This window comes from Lactuca serriola, chromosome 5, assembly GCF_051521515.1.
Source record: "Lactuca serriola cultivar US96UC23 chromosome 5, Lser_US96UC23_V15, whole genome shotgun sequence".
Classification (NCBI taxonomy): domain Eukaryota; kingdom Viridiplantae; phylum Streptophyta; class Magnoliopsida; order Asterales; family Asteraceae; genus Lactuca; species Lactuca serriola.
This window is the reverse complement of record NC_136412.1, coordinates 57,643,134-57,663,196: the sequence shown is the minus strand read 5'-3', so window position 1 is coordinate 57,663,196 and position 20,063 is coordinate 57,643,134. Positions and strand designations below refer to the sequence as shown.

The 20,063-nt window shown below is 39.3% G+C and overlaps 1 pseudogene; it reads right to left on the bottom strand.

The window, feature by feature from the left end:
• Nucleotides 1–612: 612 nt before the first annotated feature.
• LOC145052523 (putative TPR repeat-containing protein At1g05150 pseudogene) lies at nucleotides 613–3,595 on the bottom strand (annotated as a pseudogene).
• Between the last annotated feature and the right edge of the window lie 16,468 nt (nucleotides 3,596–20,063).

Below are 20,063 nucleotides of genomic sequence, written 5' to 3'. Positions count from 1 at the left end.
AAAATGATAACATTTCTAAAAACTTGATGTATTTAATATAATTTTATAACTCTCTCTCTCGATATATATATATATATATATATATATATATATATATATATATATATATATATATATATATATATATATATATATATAATTGTTACGTTTTGAAAAACATTATTATTTGGGTTTGACCTCGCCGCAAAACCCACCTCTCACACTATTAGAACCTTGATTTTAACAATTGGCTTTTGATCCATAATTCCATACAACTCGACTCCAAAAGTCTAATGCTTTTGGAATTCTTTAAAAACTTTTAGGAGAATTTAGAAGCACTCAAAACATAAAGATATAATGATGTGGAGCCAAATGCATTATTAATCAATTGTGTTAAACTTAAACAATCAGTGTTTGGTAAAAAGTATAATCATTCCGAGTTGCCGACCACTATTGTCCAACAATAAACCCGGTTCGTCCCCTCTTTCTTTTACCATCCCAGCTAACGATTTAATTATTTGTTGTTTGGTAGTACAACCCTTTTGGTTGCATAAATTCAATTCCCCAATCCACCCCTGTACTCTGTATTATATTTTTTATTAAAATTTGTAGTGATACAACATACAAAAAAAATTAAAAAAATTAAAAAAAAAATCACATAAACCGTTAAATATCATACAACATGATTAGGGTCAAAAACATTATCACACACTCCACAACTAAAAGCTCTACATGAATGAAATATTACAAAAGAATCATTCATTTTTTAGGATTATGATGTGAACTAAACCACATACACTTATCTTTCACGGCTTCACTCCCACTTCCATACTCTTTAAAACAATACTCTTCTTGCTTCAAACCCGAAGGCACTTTCCCTTCACTGTAACACCCGCTACACAAACTAAACCGCAGCTTCATCTCCTTAAACCGCGCCCCAATTACCGGGTACCGACAAACCGAGCAAACCGTATTCCCATGCCGATTCCGATCGCCACATTCCAGCTTCAATAGAATCGACATTGCACCAAAACCACATTCCGGATCATCAAACATAGCAAGAAAGTCAGTTAATGACACCAAAGAATCATCCCTTTCACCGTGAATCTCCGTCATTTCACTCGTGTTATGTGATGGAATGTAGATTGATCTCAATAACTTCATGTAACGTGTCGCGTCGGCTTTTGTAATCCGTCCGGAATCGGAGATTCCGGTTCCGGTCACTGGACGCCATAGAAGCGAATCGAACGCTACCCTTTTTCGTTTTTCCGGCGAACCACCGCAAATCGGAGATAGAACCGCGAAAAACATTCCCAAATCGACCCTTCCGGATTCCGATTCGTCAAGAACGGAAAGGATTTTTAAATTAATCGCCTTGACGGATCCTACAAAAGTTTCGGGTTTCAAGAAACCAAGTAGTCTTCGAAGAATGGATTCCAATGCCGCCTTTCGGATAGACTTCTCTGGAACACCGTAACCAGAATACGTTAACGGGGTCTTGGAATCGTTCATTTCCTTCTTTAAAAGCTCAACATCACACCGGAATAGCCGTGTAACCCTCTGAAAAGACCGAATTTCAAGAGCCGTTGCTAATTCTTGCCTTAATGTCGTTTTTTCACCTAAAGTTTTGAATTTCGATGGTTCAATGATGGTAAACGCATCCTCTCCAATTCCATTCCGGTTTCCGTTTCCTTTCTTCTTTTGAAGTTGCTTCAAGTGAGAAAGGGCATCATGTAACTCAACTCTACTAGTCATCTTCAAAGCCTCTTTTAACGACTTTTTAGCTTCTTCAGTTTCACCGGCGCCTAATAAAGACACCGCTTTGTTCACCAGAGCTCGCCAATGGTTAGGCCATAACCCTAAAACCCGAGTGTAAACCTCTGAAGCTCTTTGATATCGGCCCATGTCCATGTAAAGACCACCCAAGTTATACAAAGCATCCACGTGTCCAGGTTTCAAATCGATGGCTTTCTGAAACTCTTTAACAGCATTATCATCATTACCCATTGCGTGAAGAGCTGAAGCAAGGTCACAATGTGCATCGGGATAATCGTTTTTTAGATAAATCGCCTCCTCTAAGGCTTTCACGGCGGCTTTATATTCTCCGGCACCGAACAGAGCACTACCCAGAAGCTTCAATGCTCGAAAATGAGTAGGGCAAAGAATGGCGGCTTCTCTGTAATGCTCGCAAGCACTGATAACCATACCTTCACCTTCAAGAGCGATTCCAAGATTGACGTGAATTTGGGGGAGAAGATAAGACCATTGATTACCTCCTGCTTCGGCTGCATCTAACGCTAATATGAACTCTTCTTTTGACTCGGTGTGTTGATCGAGAACGTAATAACAGTTTCCGGCCCGGAAATGGGGTCTGACGTCGGTGGGTTGTAGTTCGCAGGCTCTTTTGAAACATACCAGGGCTTCTTTGAATAAATGTTGATCGTAGAGAAGACGACCTATTGCCATATGTCCATCGAATGCTTCTTCTCTTGATCTTGACCCGTCTGCTCTAGATCTTAAAACCCCTAATTCTTTGACGAAAATGGCGTAATCGTGTCTGGTTTCGTCCCAAATGATCTGTTTGTTCATCTCCATGGATGGACCAAGCTCTCTAGACCACCCTGGATCGGAAAAGGCATCGGAATGTTCGCATTTGGTTTTTAAATCTTTCATTTGCTTCGTCTTTAACCGCTTTATCAGAATCTCTAAATCGTCGACGAGTTTCCATGTGTCGTCGAAGATAATCCCGTGGTTTGGCGACGCTGCCCAAGTTGCCGTTCGATGTTGCTTCTGCGGTTCCGGTGACTTTACTCTCTCATCGACAACCAACGATGTGGAAGCTTCTTCGAACGCCATTGAAGATGCAGGTTCATTGTTGTTATTGCTGTTATCGTTATCATCGTCGGACTTCAGTTCAAGCGCTAATGCTTCGAAATCACGGTCGACGTCCCCGGCGCCGTCGTCATAGGTTCGTAACAGGCCGTCGTAAGTAAGCCCTTTATCATTGTCGATGAAATCGCTGTACGTACGGAAAACCTCGTCGAGGATGGCACTAATTTGCTCATCGCTAAATCTAACTCTAGGGTTAACAGCAACAACAAGGGCGGACATTTCTTCTCTATTAAGACCACCATCTCTGTTCAAATCGAATTGCTGGAAGATCCTCTTTACCTTCTCCGATCTGCTACCTCTAGTCGCCATTTTTTCTGTACTTTAAGGTTACAAAGTTGCAAAAATAAAGAATTTAACAAAATGAAATGGGTATAAGCCGCTCTAAAAAACGTAGAACCCTAACCCAGAAAAATACATTGATTGGGGAGAATCTATAAACTGTAATTTAGGGAAATGAAATCCAATTTGATACCAAAAATGGATCTTATAAAGAAGAAAGGTTAGATAATAGTACAAATTAACATAGGAAAGAAAGAAAATGAGGTATGATGTTATCTGTATAGCTTCAATTTTCTCCTCATTATCTTCTCCGGTGCCTGTCTGGCTTGTGGAGTGATGATGGTGATTGGTGATGGAGGGGGACTATGTAGCCGCACGAGATTCTGTTCTTTCATTCATTGCTTACAAAATCTTATATGGAGGGTATGTTATGTTATGCAACTTTAAGAATTAGGTCGGCATTATTGCTAAGTATATTTAAAGCCAAATGGTTGGTGTTGTGGACTTCATTTGTTTTAAAAGGTTTTATATTTGGACTTTATTCTTTTAAGTCAAACTTTAAAAGAAAGATTTATGATTTGTTTAGACTTTATACCATAACAGAGTCACAAAAATTATATAAAAAAAAAGGGTAAAGTTATTAAATGAATAGATAACAAGATGGAGTATATATATTCTTTTTTGGAAAATGGAGCTTTTCTAAAAAGGGTTTTCATGTCAGTTTTTGTGCATCGATCAATCTCACTACGAACATGAGGTTATGTCTCATGGAGTCATTACAGGTGAATCTCCATGGTCATAGGGGTTGAGTAGTGTTAGAATTTGAACATGAGTCGATATGTTATCCACCATCAGGGGATGCAGGAATACATAGCAAGTGTTGTCGTGATTGAAAAATATGTTGTCGGTGCAAGAAAAATAAGTAAAAAACCAAAAATAAAAATAATAAAAAAATAAAAATTAATAAAAAAAATTTCACTACGTACAGAAAGTAGGTGTTGTCGGTGTTACAACGAGACACCAAACAAAGCCGCCCATGTCCACCATATTTTTCGTAAGTCTTACCAAATCACCACAATACAAGTGATACAAAAATAACAAGAAAGAACATGTAATTTACATAAAAATAAGTTAGAATGTGGGGATAGTCTAAGGGGGTAAGAAGACTAATAGACTGATTTTGGGGTTAAATGTTTTGATCTTTTAAACGTGATGATGCAATGAAAAGAACATTTTTTGTAACTCTAAACAATGTAATTAGAATGTTAATAATTGAAAATATGATGAATATTTAACTATGATGTAAACTTTTCAAAAATAATATTTAAATATATTGTTAATAATTTAAAATATATGATGAATCTCTAAGTATGATGTAAACTTTCCAAAAATAAGATTTAAATATTGAGGTAATTAATGTGCATTGTTATTATTAACATTTCAGTCTATTTTAATATTAGGTATATCTAGATGTTGGGTACAATTGAGTACTAACCTAACTAAAGGTTTTGGTTATGATGGTTAGGCTCCCACTAAATGACCAACTATAAACCATATGACAATAATGGAGTTAGAATTATTCAAGTAAGTGAATTTAAGATGTATGGTTGAAATTTAACATGTATGTTTTTTACTGGTTACCATATTCCTTGTTGTGGACCTTTACATCATAATTATGATACATTATTCTTAAAAAGGCATATTAGAGACCCAACGTATGGTTATGTCAAGCTTGGGTAATAATAATATAAGGCCAAGACCTAACTTGAAGAACTAGCGACGAGCAATCGGGAAACATTAGAAGCCTTAAACCCTTTGGATTTTCCCCGTTTCATTTCATCAAATGTATTTGGAGAAGAACACGATAGTAAAGTTTGGTTTCATAGGAAAAATGTTATATTTGAACCAAAAGAAGTAATCCAATTTGAGTTTCTTCATTAACTTCATCTAAAGTAACTTCATCTAAAGAATCAATTAAGGTACATCTCTTTAAAAATTTATAGTTTAGTTCGAGTTTTTGTACTTTATGAATGGAAAATCACTTATTTGATCAATTATTATCGAAATTAATGGACAAAGTGGTGAATCAATGGTATTAGGATCTGAATTTTAATACCTTATTATATTGCAAATGGTCAATAAAACGAGTATTGTCGTTGAATGGATGAAAATGGAGTTTATTTATTTAATCCATGGATTAAATTTGAGTGTAATGATTATAGAGATTGGACTATGTGTTTGGACAAAGTTTTCAACAAATTGGATCAATAGTAGATCATTAAAAGTCATTTTATAGCTGTTAGGATTGAACAATTGAATACTCTAGTATTTAATGAGGGTTTTTGGTTGTTTTCAATAGGGGCGCGCAGGTATCTCATTAAAAGTCATTTCATTCATTTATAATAGCTTTTGGGTGTAGCATTTGACACAAACAAGAACCGTCATATGATGACTCGCTTGGTAAGGTATCTGATTTATATAGGGGAGGTCCCAAGTTATAATTTTTGGAGATTTAGAAAGGCGGCCATGAGGGGGTAATGTAGCATCGATTGAAAATAAAAGACAAGATTTATCTATATCTTCACCAAATTTGAGGAGCTTGCTCTAAGCGGGAATACCTTCTTGTGAAAATATATATACACAAACTAGGTGAGTACATAATAACATGAGCACATTTATGAATAAATTGTGCCACGGGACTACATCGTGTCCCATTTCCTAAAAAAATATGAGCATATGTCTCGTATATGATGTCATTCTTTGATTTTTAATGTATTTGTTATATGATATACTATGTGTTTCATGATTCATTATGAAAGAGTTCAAGAAATTGGCGGCATCTTTTAAAATGATATATCATTTTTCAAGACATTTGAAACCTCCAAAAATATGATCCCAAAAATTTTCGATTCAATATTAGGTAAAATAGTAATTTTCAATATCATCTAAACATTTGAAATAAACCAGTGTATCAATTGTCATAAATAACAGTAAAAGATTATAACAAAATGCCAATGGTGTGTGCGATGCAGTCATCCGAGCTCTTCCCCTTAGAGCCATAGGTACCTGAACACATAAACTGAAAACCGTAAACACAAAGCTTAGTGAGTTCCCCCAAAATAACACATACCAAACATAAAGTAAACACACAGTGGGCCCCGCCCAGTCATCGGGCCCAGCTCGGAAAGCATATAAACACATACACAGATAATATACATAGCATACAGATAGTCGTCGTACTTCGCCCGACATCGGACCTTAGTCCACTAGCATGAAAACATAGGTACACGAAGACAACTAGAATTTTATCAACATAACATAAACATGGGCCGGTCTTGGTGCCTTCGACCTGCTAAACCCAATAAGGAAACTCACCTCGAATGCTAAAGGATAACTAGATAAATCCTCGGCCCCGGAAACAGTCCTACTCAATCCCTAAATAGAAACAATCCCTTAGATACCGATCAATATTTCATAACCCCTTAAAGGTCAAAATTGGCCAAAGTCAAAGTCAAAGTCAATGCTCCGAGTTGACTCAACTCGTCGAGTTATCCCACAACTCGTCGAGTTTCCATTAAGCACAAAATCGCGATATTTCGATCCAACTCGCCGATTTTCCCTTTAACTCGTCGAGTTCCTCCCTTTTTCAACAGAATCGGGACAAACCCAACCCAAATCGTCGAGTTCCCTCAAGAACTCATCGAGTTCTTCGATCAGCCAACCCACTTAATGCATTAAGCCAATATTCTTCAAACTGAAGCCCTATCTTCCAGATCTAGACCGATAATACGTCTAGAAGGGTAAAGTTTCCAACTTTACCCATTAAGAACCACCCCAAAGGAATTAAGCTCAAACCCTAATCCTAAAAGGCTTATGTCTTAATCCAAAAACCACCATATCTTCAAGATATAGCTTATGAACACATATCTAGACCTTAAAGGCTAAAATGTCATGTAAAGTCTTCAACTTTACTCACATGCATGGCCAAATGAAGCTTAAGAGGCCAAAACAAGGGCTTAGAAGGTGCATGGAGCTCTTAGGGCCATAAAGTTGGCACCTTTATGCCATGAAAGCTCCTTAAGACCCTAGATCTGAAAGGGTTTGCCCATATGAGACGTCCAACTCCCAATGACCACTTAATTTGGACAAAAGTAAGCAAAAGAACACTAAGATAAAGATCTAAGTAACCACAAAGCAATGTTGAGACTTTTTACCAGAAAGATGTCGAAAATGAAGCAAGGATTTTGGATCTAACGGCTCCTTCTTGAATCTCTAAACTCCCCTTTCTTCCAATGGCTTCAAACACACACAACACACTCAAAATGGCTCACAATCACTCAAATATGCCTTAGAGTTTCGAGGTTAGGGTTTAGGATAGTGGAGGCTGGAAATGAGGCCAACTTATGGGGCTTAAGTTGTTTAAATAGGGTGCAAAACCCCGAAATTAGGGTTTCATTTCTTCCAGAAAACTCGTCGAGTTGAGGCCTCCCAACTCGTCGAGTTGGTCACTTAAAACACACAGTCCATAACATCTCAACACGACAAGTTGGGGCTACCAACTCATTGAGTTGCTCTACAAAATTAAATAATTTAGAAGTTTAAATACATACCAGGAACCAGGCGTTACAATTCTCCCCCACTTGTATCAGACTTCGTCCTCGAAGTCCGCCCCCTCGAACAATCCTGGATAATGCTCCCTCATTTCCTCCTTGGGCTCCGGCTCCCAGGTCTACTCCGACCACTTGCAGTGCAGCCACTACACCTTCACAAGCTCCACCACCTTTTTCTCGTCTTTTGATCTAATATTGCCACCGGCCTCTCGAAATAGTTCAGGCGATCATCCACCTGAATATCCTCCAAGGGTACAACTGCGGAATCATCCACTAAACACTTCCGCAGATGAGAGATATGGAAAGTGCTATGAATCTGGCTGAGCTCGGCTGGAAGATCTAGACGATATGCAACCCGGCCCACCTGAGCCAAAACCCTGAAGGGACCGATATATCTGGGACCTAGATTACCCCGCTTCCTGAACCGAATGACACATTTCCAAGGTGACACCTTCAGAAGAACCATATCACCCACCTGGAACTCCAAATCTGACCGACGCTTGTCGGCATAGCTTTTCTGCCGACTCTGAGTTGTCTGAAGTCTGCTTCGAACCTGTTAGATCATCTCAGTGGTCTTGAGCACCACCTTGGTACTCCTCATGACTCGCTAACTGACCTCGCCCCAACAAATAGGGGTCCTACATTTCCTCCCGTAGAGCATCTCAAAAAGAGGTCGATCAATGCTAGCATGATAGATGTTGTTATACAAAAATTCTGCTAACAGAAGATACGTATCCTAAGTCCCACCAAAATCTAATACACACGCACACAGTATGTCCTCAAGAGTCTGAATCGTCCGTTCACTCTGCCCATCGGTCTGCGGGTGGAAAGTTGTACTGAAATGGAGACGAGTACCCATCTCATCATGAAACCGGTTCCAAAATCTGGAAGTAAAATGAACATCTCGGTCTGAAACTACTGATACCAGCACCCCATGACGTGTCACCACCTCCCGAATATAAATCTCGGCTAGCTTCTCTATAGAAATACTCTCCTGGATTGGGATAAAATGCGCGCTCATGGTCAATCAATCCACGATGACCAAAATAGAATCCACTTTGCACGCTGTCCTAGGGAGCTTCGTGATAAATCCATTGTGATGTCTTCCCATTTCCATACGGGAATCTCCAATGGTTGCATGTTGTCGTGAGGTCGCTGATGCTCGACCTTGACTTTTCTACAAGTCAAACACCGCTCCACAAACCACGCTATATCCCGCTTCATGTAGGGTCACCCATAATCATGGTGAAGATCCCTATACATCTTCGTCACCCTAGGATGAATGGAGAATCTCAACTTGTGAGCCTCCTCATTAGAACTTGGTGCACACCACCCCAATAAGGAACCTAGATCCTCCGATGCAGGGTCAACAATCCACGACTATCATAATCGAAAGAAGCCACCTGACCCACAATCTGCTCACACTTCTAACGTTCCTCGTTCATAGCCTCAACCTGAGCTTCCCGAATCCGTTTCTACAGAGTAATCAATGTCATCCTCAAACATATATCCCTGATCGGAGCCCCAAACGCCTTGCCGCTGAGAGCATCAACTACCACATTGGCCTTCCCCGGGTGGTACAGGATCTCACAATCATAATTCTTCACCACATCCAACTAATGACGTTGTCTCATATTCAGATTCGGCTGATCCATCAAATACCTCAGGCTCTTGTGGTTTGTGTAAATAGTACAACGAACCCCATAAAGGTAATGCTGCCAAATCTTGAGGGCAAAAAGCACCGCCCCCAGCTCCAAATCATGCATCAGGTAATTCGCTTCATGAGGCTTCAGCTGCCTCGAAGCGTAAGCAATCACACTCCCCCGCTGCATCAGGCCCCCAACGAAATGTCACCGACTTCTTGGTTAATAGGGTCAATGGAACAGCAACCTTGGAGAAATCCAGGATGAATCTCTGATAATAACCCGCCAAACTAAGAAAACATCGGATCTCGGATGGAGACCTCGGAACCCCCCACTGCATCACGGCTTCGACCTTGGCCGGATCGACCATAATACCCTTCTGCTTGACAAGGTGTCCCAGAAACTGCACCTCGTGCAACCAGAACTCACACTTAGAGAACTTTGCGAAAAGTCTCTCCCTCTTCAATGTCCCCAGCACCTCCCTCAAGTGCTCCTGGTGTTGCTCATGCGTCTTGGAAAAAACCAAGATATCATCGATAAAGACTATCACAGACCGATCCAACATCAGTCATATGTGGTTCATGAGATCCATGAACACGGCATGAGCATTGGTAAGCCCAAATGGCGTCACCACGAACTCATAATGGCCATTGCGAGTCCGAAAAGTTGTCTTCTTCACATCCTCATACCCGACTCGCATCTGATGATAACCCAATCGCAGATCAATCTTGGAGAACCAAGATGCACCTTGAAGCTGGTCAAAAAGATCATCAATCCTCGGGAGTGGATAACGGTTCTTCCCTGTTACCTTATTCAACTCACGGTAGTCAATACACATCTGATGGGATCCATCCTTTTTCTTCACAAACAAAATCGGGGCTCACCAAACCGAACTACTCGGTATAATGAATTCCTTGTCTAACAGCTCCTGCAGCTGTGTGGACAACTCCTGCATCTCGGGAGGAGCCAACTGGTACGGTGCTTTGGCTATCGGAGCCGCACCTAGAACCAAATCGATCCTGAACTCCACCAGCCTCTCCGGTGGTACCCCAAGCAAATCCTTTGGGAATACATTTAGGTACTCCCGCATAATCGGCACATCGTCCATGGTCGCCTTACCCTTATCCCGGGTATCCATGACATAGGCGACAAAACATACACAACCCTGTTGAAGGTAGTGTCTGGCCCTCACTACAGAACACATGATCGGCCCTTACTGCGGTTTCTCACCCTGAATCACCAACTCTCCCCCACTTGGGGTCTTAACCTGAACCAATTATTGCTCACATTCGATCACTGCCCCATTGGGGCTAAACCAATCCATGCCCACGATAACCTTGTTCCCGCACAAAGGAATAGGAACCAAATCCACTGGATACTGCTCGCTGAACAACTGAAGAGTACAATCTTGATGAACCCTCGTGAACCTAACCATCCTATCATCAGCAATCTCCACATATAGAGGACGATCTAGCTCCCCTGGAGCTCCAGCAAATCTCTTGCTAAGCGCAAGAGATATAAAAGATCGGGCAACCCCCGAATCAAATAATACCAAGGCAAAGATATTGTTCACGAGGAACGATCCTAAAATAAAACACATAAATATAAGCAACAATTCAATATAAATAAATAGATAAGGAGAAGATACATACATATCACAACGTCGGGAGCTGCACGTGCCTCCTATGTCGTCAGCTGGAATGACCTGCTCTTCACCGCTGACGCATCTTCCCGGCCCTAACGGCCATCAGTAATCCTCAATGTCGTAGGAGCAGGTGCTAACACCGGTCCTTCCGTGGCTAAACTCGGAAATGGGCCTTCTTTGTGGCCCCTCTGATTGCACTGAAAGGAAATCAGATCAGATACTGGAGTGAAGAGGGTGGTAGCAGTACAATCTCTGTTGATATGTCCAGTCCGACCGCACTTGAAGCAGCCAAAACCACTCGCTCTACACGTTCCCTCGTGCACCTTGCCGCACTAACCACAATGACTACGACCCTGCTGGCCTTTTGGCCTGGAATCAGGTACCTTGGGCCGCTTACCCGAACCCTCAAAACTCACAGCAAAATTTGGCTTCCTCTTCCTCTTCATCTCCAAGTCAATTTCCCTCTCTTTAGCCCTCGCTATCATGTCTCCCAGCTTCTTGCAGCTGGATCGGCTCACAAACTGTCGGATATCGCTCCTCAACATCTCGTGGTACCGAGCCTTCTTCATCTCCTCGTCCACTACATACGGCAGAACCAGAAAGGCCCTCTCCCTGAACATAGCAGTGATCTTGGTCACCGTCTCAGTAGTCTGACAGAGATCCTAAAACTCTCGCACCAGCTGCTGCACCTCGATCACTGGTGCAAACTCAGCTCGGAACCTGGTGAAGAAATCACTCTAGGTCATCGAATAAATAGTATCATCTCCCACAGCATGCCCTACCTCCTCCCACTAATCATGAGCCATGTCCTTCAGGAGGCAGGATGCTAATCTGACCTTGTCTCCCTCGGGACAACGACTGGTACGGAAGGCGTTGGCAACATCTGCCAACCACCTGTTGCTCATAATGGGGTCCCTAACCCCATCATAGTCCAGTGCTCCACAAGCCCGAAACTCCCTGAAGGTCAAAGAACGCGTTCTAATCAAAGCCATAATCTGATGGGTTTTGAGCAAAACATCAATCTTATGGTGTGCATGCAAACCCCAAAGCTTTGGATCTAGTTTGTCTAATGAACATGCAATAATCATCCAAAGCTCATAAGCCCTAGATCTAGCATACAATAATCGAATTAACATATGAATTAGGGTTTAGATCTTACCTTGATTGTTATGTAGCAATAACAATCTCAATTCCTTTTGATCTTGACCTTTGAAAGCTTAGTGCCTCAAATGTTGCACCTCTAATGGATTCACAAACACCATAAGAAACAAGATGAACTTAGAAGAAGGAGGAAGAGCCACAAAAGCGTTCTAGGGTTCTCTTAAGGAGTTGGTCGCGTTTTTGGGGGCTTAGGGGTTCCTTATATAGGTAAGTTATTATGGTTTTCAACCAGGAAACCCTAATCTGACTGCTTAGGCCATAAGCAGCCCATAGAATCCCTCCGTAGAAGCCTTGGACGAATTCTAATGGGTTTACCCATAGATTTCGTCCACTCCAACTTCTATGGAGTCCATTAGCCCAATATTCAACTATCACACAATTGACAGTTCTAGTCCCCTTTATTTAGTTAATGTATTTTAGCCACATAATTAATTCTTAATTAATTCTTGACTAATATTAATTAAACAATATGATTTCTCTTTTAATACATTATTCATATAATTTATTAATAAATCATAATTAATCCTTTTTCTCTTTAGTTCATCCTATCAGTTGCTATGGTGAAGGCAACCCAAAAGGAACATGCTCACAATCGGGTCAAGCACATATCAAAATAGTTATGGGCTTAGAAACCTAATCCAATAGTCTCCCACTTGGATAAGTCTAATAACTATATTGTGTATGACTTTGGAACCTAATCAGCAATCGTAGCTTTCAAAAGCCGTTGTCGAACTTTGATCATATTAGAAACGTGTCCTTTAAATAAGGGATCATATATTCCTCCATTCTAGATATCGTATGAACTGAGACATGGATTTTAATCATACTCTTTGCTCATATGTTGTTTCCCTATTTCCGATTTATGACGTCTGACAACAGACTACAATTGAAACATCAACTTAGTCTCGGCTTGTCCAAGCGTTTAGGGTGTCATCACTAAATCATCTAGGGGCCAACAAATATCGCTTTTATCCCACTTTGGGTAAAAGGAACAGATAAACTCTGACTCAATGCTCGCTTGTACCTACTCATCAAATCACACACAACAATATGTTTTATAACACCAAGTTACTGGTGTGTTTACATATTATCAATGTGTAACCGACTTGCAGAATACAACTCACACGTCTCGGTTTCAAGAATATAAGATATTATCGTCTCACCAATCACTCGTGATAAAATCCATGAAGCGATCCAAGTGAGCGTGGATTAATCCAATACTCAAATCTTATAGGAGCACTCATGAACCCTGCATGTAACATACACATTCTGAAATAGTTTTATGTTATTATTAAAAGTGAATAAAATTGAGTGTTGAGTTCTAACAAATAGTTTTTACTATAAATAAACTAAAACTATGTTTAGAATCACTCATAAAATATTGGAAGTCTTATGAGATTCCAGTTAAAAGTCAAATAGTGAAATTTAGTGAAAATATAAAAATTTTAAATAAGTAAAATTTTATTATTTAAATTTTTAGATAATTTCGTTAGAAACTTGTAGGCGAAAACCTCGTCGAAATCCGAGTTATAACAAAGAAGTTATGACCAATCGAAGATCCGCGACAAAACCGACACGACGCCGGATGACGTAAAAAGTGAGTTTTTGATAAACTACTTTTTAGCCTTAGTGATCTAAATGAAAGTCGTAGTAGTCGTTAAACCGAGAAGTTCGATAAACAGAACGCCAAAAATCTGACTTCGTATGAGGAAGTTATGATTTTTCTAAGTTTCGGAATAGCAGTAAAGAGCTAAAAACTCGAATTTTAGATCGAGCGATATTTAGCCGATACAATGTAAACAAGAATCGAAGGTCTTGTCATTTGTAGTACAACGATAAAAAGTCTGACAAAAACGAATGTCGGATGAAGAAGTTATGAATTTTTAACGGATTTTCCTGTCCCGTTCTGTTAAAAATAATAATATTAAAAATAAATTCAAAATTAGGCGACGAAGTCTAAAGGAATGTTGTAGATTATATTCCCGCCTACGCGTGGATATAAAGAACGTAAAAAACGGAGTCTGTATGCAAAAGTTATGGATTTTAGAAGGTTTGGGTGCAATTTCCGAGAATTTCATATGGATTGGAGCCGACCACGTCACCCTTGTCCGACGCGTGTTTTGACGTCCGAGGCGACGTCTGAAACGCCTCCTAAGACGTCTCGCATAGACACGTGCCTTCGCCTCCTTCGGTCGTGTGTCCCTCGCTGCTTAGTCACCCTTCTGATCCTGCCTTGCATCTCACCTTATAAATACATGGGTTGCGAGACTTGCCAAGTAAAAATGGATTTTTGCCATTTTCACCCTTCTTACCATATTTTTATTATTTTGACTTCCCCCGAAGCCCCGATATTATTTTTAAATCCCGGAATACGTCCCGAAGTGCCCGGAGAGCCCGATAATTTATTCTTTTCGGTTTGAAGTTCTACTCTCGCATGGCCTATTTTTCAATATATTTCCCGGTTTTCAACGACGAAAGCTATTTATCGAGCTGAAGTGCTGCTCAAATCACTATTTTAACCCCTGATTATTTTAAGGTGAGTTCAATATATAGGAACAATTGTATGTTATGTATTACATGTGCTATGTGCTTTTCAGTGTTATTATTCCGAGTTATTTTCCCGTGTTATTTTTATTCGCTATTTTTAATAGCAAAGTTATACCTTTGACCATGTGATCAGTGAAAGGACTTAGATTCACGGTGGTACAGGTATGTAGCCTCTGGCCATGTATAACATGTCTCGTAAGAGAATGACTTATATTCTCTGGCATTAACAGAAGGTTAGATAGGAATGGTATGTAGCCTCTGACCATGTAGAGCATGACTCCGTAAGAGAATGACCTCTATTCTATGGTATTGGCAAATGGTTAGACAGGGCTATAAGCCTGAAATCTATCAAAATGTTAATCAGAAATTATGTCTTCTGTGCCATTTGGGCCAAAGCTTTATTGATGCATATCAAGTATTGAAATTGTTATGTCTGATTGATCGTAAATCTTTGAATCAAATCTTGAGTTGATATTGAAAGCCTGACATATGATACACATATGCTATTGTTGTTCTTGTTCCCTTTTGCTTCTGTCATATTGGTATATATAAGGCATAAGATTATATTTATCTATTTATTGAATTCACTAAGCATTATCGCTTATCCCTCTCAATGTTTAACAAGGTGATGAGTATCCAATATAGTTTTATACTGCTGAACGATTTAGAATAGTTAATACTATTTCTCTGTATTTTAATGTTCATGTATGTATATGAATAGTAGATTCCTGGGTAGATATGTAATGTAATAAAATTTAGTCGGTTTGTATCCAATCTTTTATAATCACTTTATCAATATAAAATATTGTTTTATAAATATGCATGTAGCATGTTTTGAGGAAGTAACTTAAGAATAATGTTGGAATTGTATGAAAGTTTGGGTCTTTCGGAAATTCAAAAGTTGGGGTCTTTCCCTGCAGCAAACTTTTGCTATCTCTAAAACACTTTAGACAGTCTGCAGTCATATTCATGACAGTCTTCTTTCATACCTACTTCCAAAGTATGATCGACTGTGGATGGTTTGAATAATCTTATTTTTCGGGAAGTCAAAACATGCAAAGTGAAACACAAGAATAATATTAATCCCATATGGGCCCAAACTTTTGATTATAAATAAAACTCCTTTATAGATTACACATTATTCATTGTATAATGTTTCGGATAATCAACTTATTACTTGAATTATAACAACAGTTGTGCCATGCACCAAGCATGCACACTCTGTTTACCTATGGTTCTTACTTTGTGAAATAGATCAATTTAACACATTTCCAATGATACTCATTTCACAACTCCTAATCCTTATCATTTGTGTAAGAATACTAAATTCTTGCCAATACTAGAATATGTTAGATTCTAACATTTTATGCAATGATCCTTTTGTAATCTTATCACCAAGACTTTGCCAATGAAATTACAAAGTTCTCTATTGACAATTGTTACAAGACAATTCCATATATGTGAAGTCTCACATTCAAAGTACATTCCTTTGAACATCCTTCTTGGATAAAAGTTTCTAATCTAGACATAGATTCTCGATATCCAACTCCCAATATCGAAACATTTCCATATTTTCCATATGACAACTCATTATTAATAGAATCATATCTAATCATAATAATGCAATTGTGGTCCATTCGTTACTATACTTCCAACTGCTCACAAGCGACCAATCCTTAGCGAACCTTAGATTGTACTTGATAGTTGTTTAATTATTTTAGTCAAATCCGGTTCTAGTCCCTTTTCCCTCTTAATGACCTAGGCATTTGGAAAATTTTAGAACGGTCAAATATTACAGCATATGTAATCGATCCTATACCCGAAGCGTATGGGACACGATCCATAATGAAAAACATGATATCTTACCAGTTTCTTGCTATAATATTGTCATATATAGAGTCCTTTTAAGTTGAATCTTTTCAACATAACATCCATATATGTCCTTTGACTAAATTTGATTAAAATTTCTCGATCCAAGCTTTTAGATTTCGAAACGAAGTATAATATTCTCTCTCTTAATTATAGAAAAACAACTATTCAACCTTTGCAACTTCGCGAATTAGAACTTTGTTTTCTATAATTAATATGGCTAACTTGCAACACTTAAAATAATAATCATGCTCCCACTAACATGATAATTATCTTCATACCGGCATAACATTTATGCTCCCGCTAGCTTTGACACGTATTCAAAAAACATTTGGACTTCTAGAAAGCAATACTTATTGACTTCCAAAGTTCAGATTTCTAATATGAGATGCTTCGATAAGCCTTTATCTAGGCTTCTCAACCTCACACACCTTTCCTTAGAAAGCTTATATGTGTGTCTAAACAATTCTAGCACTTATAGCAATAAGTCTTAAATGTTCAAACTAATTGCCAAATCTCACAATTCGAACTATGAAGAGGGATGTCGTAATCATAATCAAATTTGAGAATGCAATTTACACAATCGCTATCTCCTTAAAATCTCTCTTAGTGAAAGCGTTTCCTCACAATCATTTTCATGAAGGAGAGAAACCTTATGACACTTAGATTTTATGGTGTATGTGTTCCTATCCATGTGAATTTGTCATAACCATAATCATAAGATAATGTTTGTGACAAATCCAAAATCTTATGGACAGAACTTGTTCATTCTTAATTTCTTGCCATAAAGGGTCCTACATTTGCTTCCAAGTTATTTAGCAGCTCACCTATACTAATCAATGTACTTTCATTGAACAAGGTGCTTGCCTTTATGCAACCCATTGAGAGCTCATAGAACTCATATGCGCAGTTGACCAAAATGGAATGGCACAGAAACAAGAATATGTCAACACGATAGGTTACAAACCTCAAGTCGTGTGCTAGTGTTTAACTAGGTTTATTCTTGATTTGTTCTTGAACCTTTTCAAGATCATTTAGACTCCCACTGACCTCTTAACATATAAGATTCTCTTATCAAGAAACATTTCTTGACAAAACAAACATTCAAGAGTTAGTGCGGATTCTTATCAAGACAAACACTACACACAATTGGTCTTAGTTGGTCTTTGTCTTATTCAAGACATCACAACTTACCAATTTCAAACGTTGTGACAGCCCGAATCTTTTCCGTTAATGTTAGCCAATTTCCGTTAATAAAATTTGAATTTCATTGAGTTCCATCAAATTCCTTTGGTCTGGAAAATCATTTAGTTATATAACTGAATTTTATATATATGAGTCAGAACCAAAATCACACGAAAAACCCGAGTTACTTAGAAAATCATCGAAAACCATCCAGACTGGAGTTCTCAGTCGTAAACCTATATTACGGCCGTAAAACCATTCACGGCCGTAAACCTGTTTACAGTTGGTAATAGGTGGCCCCCACCACCGACCATGGAACCCCCTATAAATATGAGCATCTACCCCTCATTTACACTCTTCTGCCCGAAAACTCTCTCCTTCTCTCTCTAACCCCTCAACCGTAAACACCAAAAACACCCCTTTTCTTCCGAAAATCATCAAGAATCACCTTGGGAGCTTGTTTTGGGAGCAGATTCACATCGATATTTTTGGCAGTCACTACAGAAGGCTCTTGGAACTAAGTTGGATATGAGCACAACTTACCATCCACAGACAGACGGGCAGAGTGAGAGGACCATTCAGACATTAGAAGACATGTTGAGAGCATGTGTCATAGACTTTGGTAAGTCGTGGGACACCCATTTGCCCTTGGTTGAGTTCTCCTACAACAACAACTACCATACCAACATCAAAGTTGCGCCTTTTGAAGCCCTCTATAGCCGTAAGTGCATATCCCCTCTGCGCTGGGCTGAGGTGGGTGACACGCAGCTAGCTAAAGGTCAAGTCCCCAATAGCACTGTCACAAGCCCATAAATCATCGGAGAAACCATAGAAAAGATCATATAAATCTGGGGACAACTAAAAGCTTCAAGAGATAGAAAAAAGAGCTATTCCGATAAGAGATGAAAACCTTTGGAGTTCCAGGTTGGTGACCGTGTTCTTTTGAAGGCCTCACCCTGGAAAGGCATGACACACTTTGGAAAGAATGGAAAGATGAATCTGAGATAGATAGGACCATTCGATATCCTTGCTAGGATCGGTCCCGTAGCATACAAACTTCGTTTACCCCAGGAGCTTAACAATATTCATCCCGTCTTCCACGTCTCGAACCTTAAAAAGTGTTTACCCGACGAAACCCTTGTGATCCCTCTTGATGAGATCAAGATCAACGAGAACCTTAATTTTGTGGAAGAACCAATCGAAATCATGGATCGGGAAGTCAAACGAACAAAACAAAATCGCATACCGATAGTGAAGGTCCGATGGAATGTCAAACGGGGACCTGAATTCACTTGGGAGCGAGAAGATTCCATGAAACAGAAATACCCGCATCTTTTTCCGAATCCATGATCTGTATTCTATGTTTGAATTTTCGGACGAAATTCCCTCTAATGGGGGGATGATGTGACAACCTGAATCTTTTCTGTTAATGTTAGCCATTTTCCGTTAATAAAATTTGAATTTCATTGAGTTCCGTCAAATTCCTTTGGTATGGAAAATCATTTAATTATATAATTGAATTTTATATATATGAGTCGGAACCAAAATAACGCGAAAAACCCGAGTTACTCAGAAAATCATCGAAAACCAGCATGACTGGAGTTCTCGGTCGTAATCCTATTTACGGTCATAAACCCATTCACGACCATAAACCTGTTTACAGTTGGTGACAGGTGGCCCCCACCACCGACCATGGAACCCCCTATAAATATGAGCATCTACCCCTCATTTACACTCTTCTGGCCGAAAACTCTCTCCTTCTCTCTCTAACCCCTCAACCGTAAACACCAAAAACACCCCTTTTCTTCCGAAAATCATCAAGAATCACCTTTGGAGCTTGTTTTGGGAGCATCTAAAACGCATTTTTCATCGAATCCAATATCATTGTTCTTGAGTTTACGGACGTACCCTTCAAAACTTCAAATCTTCAAAGGCCGGAAACCCGTTTATGGCTGTAAACCCTTCAAAGATTCATATATCCTTCAAGAGCACTGTTCACGACTGTAAACCCTTCAAGGTGCTGTTCACGGCTGAGAACAGTTCACAGCCGGAAACCCTTACGACCGCAAACTCCTTCGCACCGTGAATCCTGACCGCAAATCCACTTTTCCACCTCGATCGAGTCTCGGTAACATTCCTAAACCAATAACAATTGTTTTCCAACACTATAAATAATGGTTTCACTAATAAAATACAATTATGTATTTAATTGTTGATTAGGATCCCGTTGAGTACCACGTGCATCTAACCAAG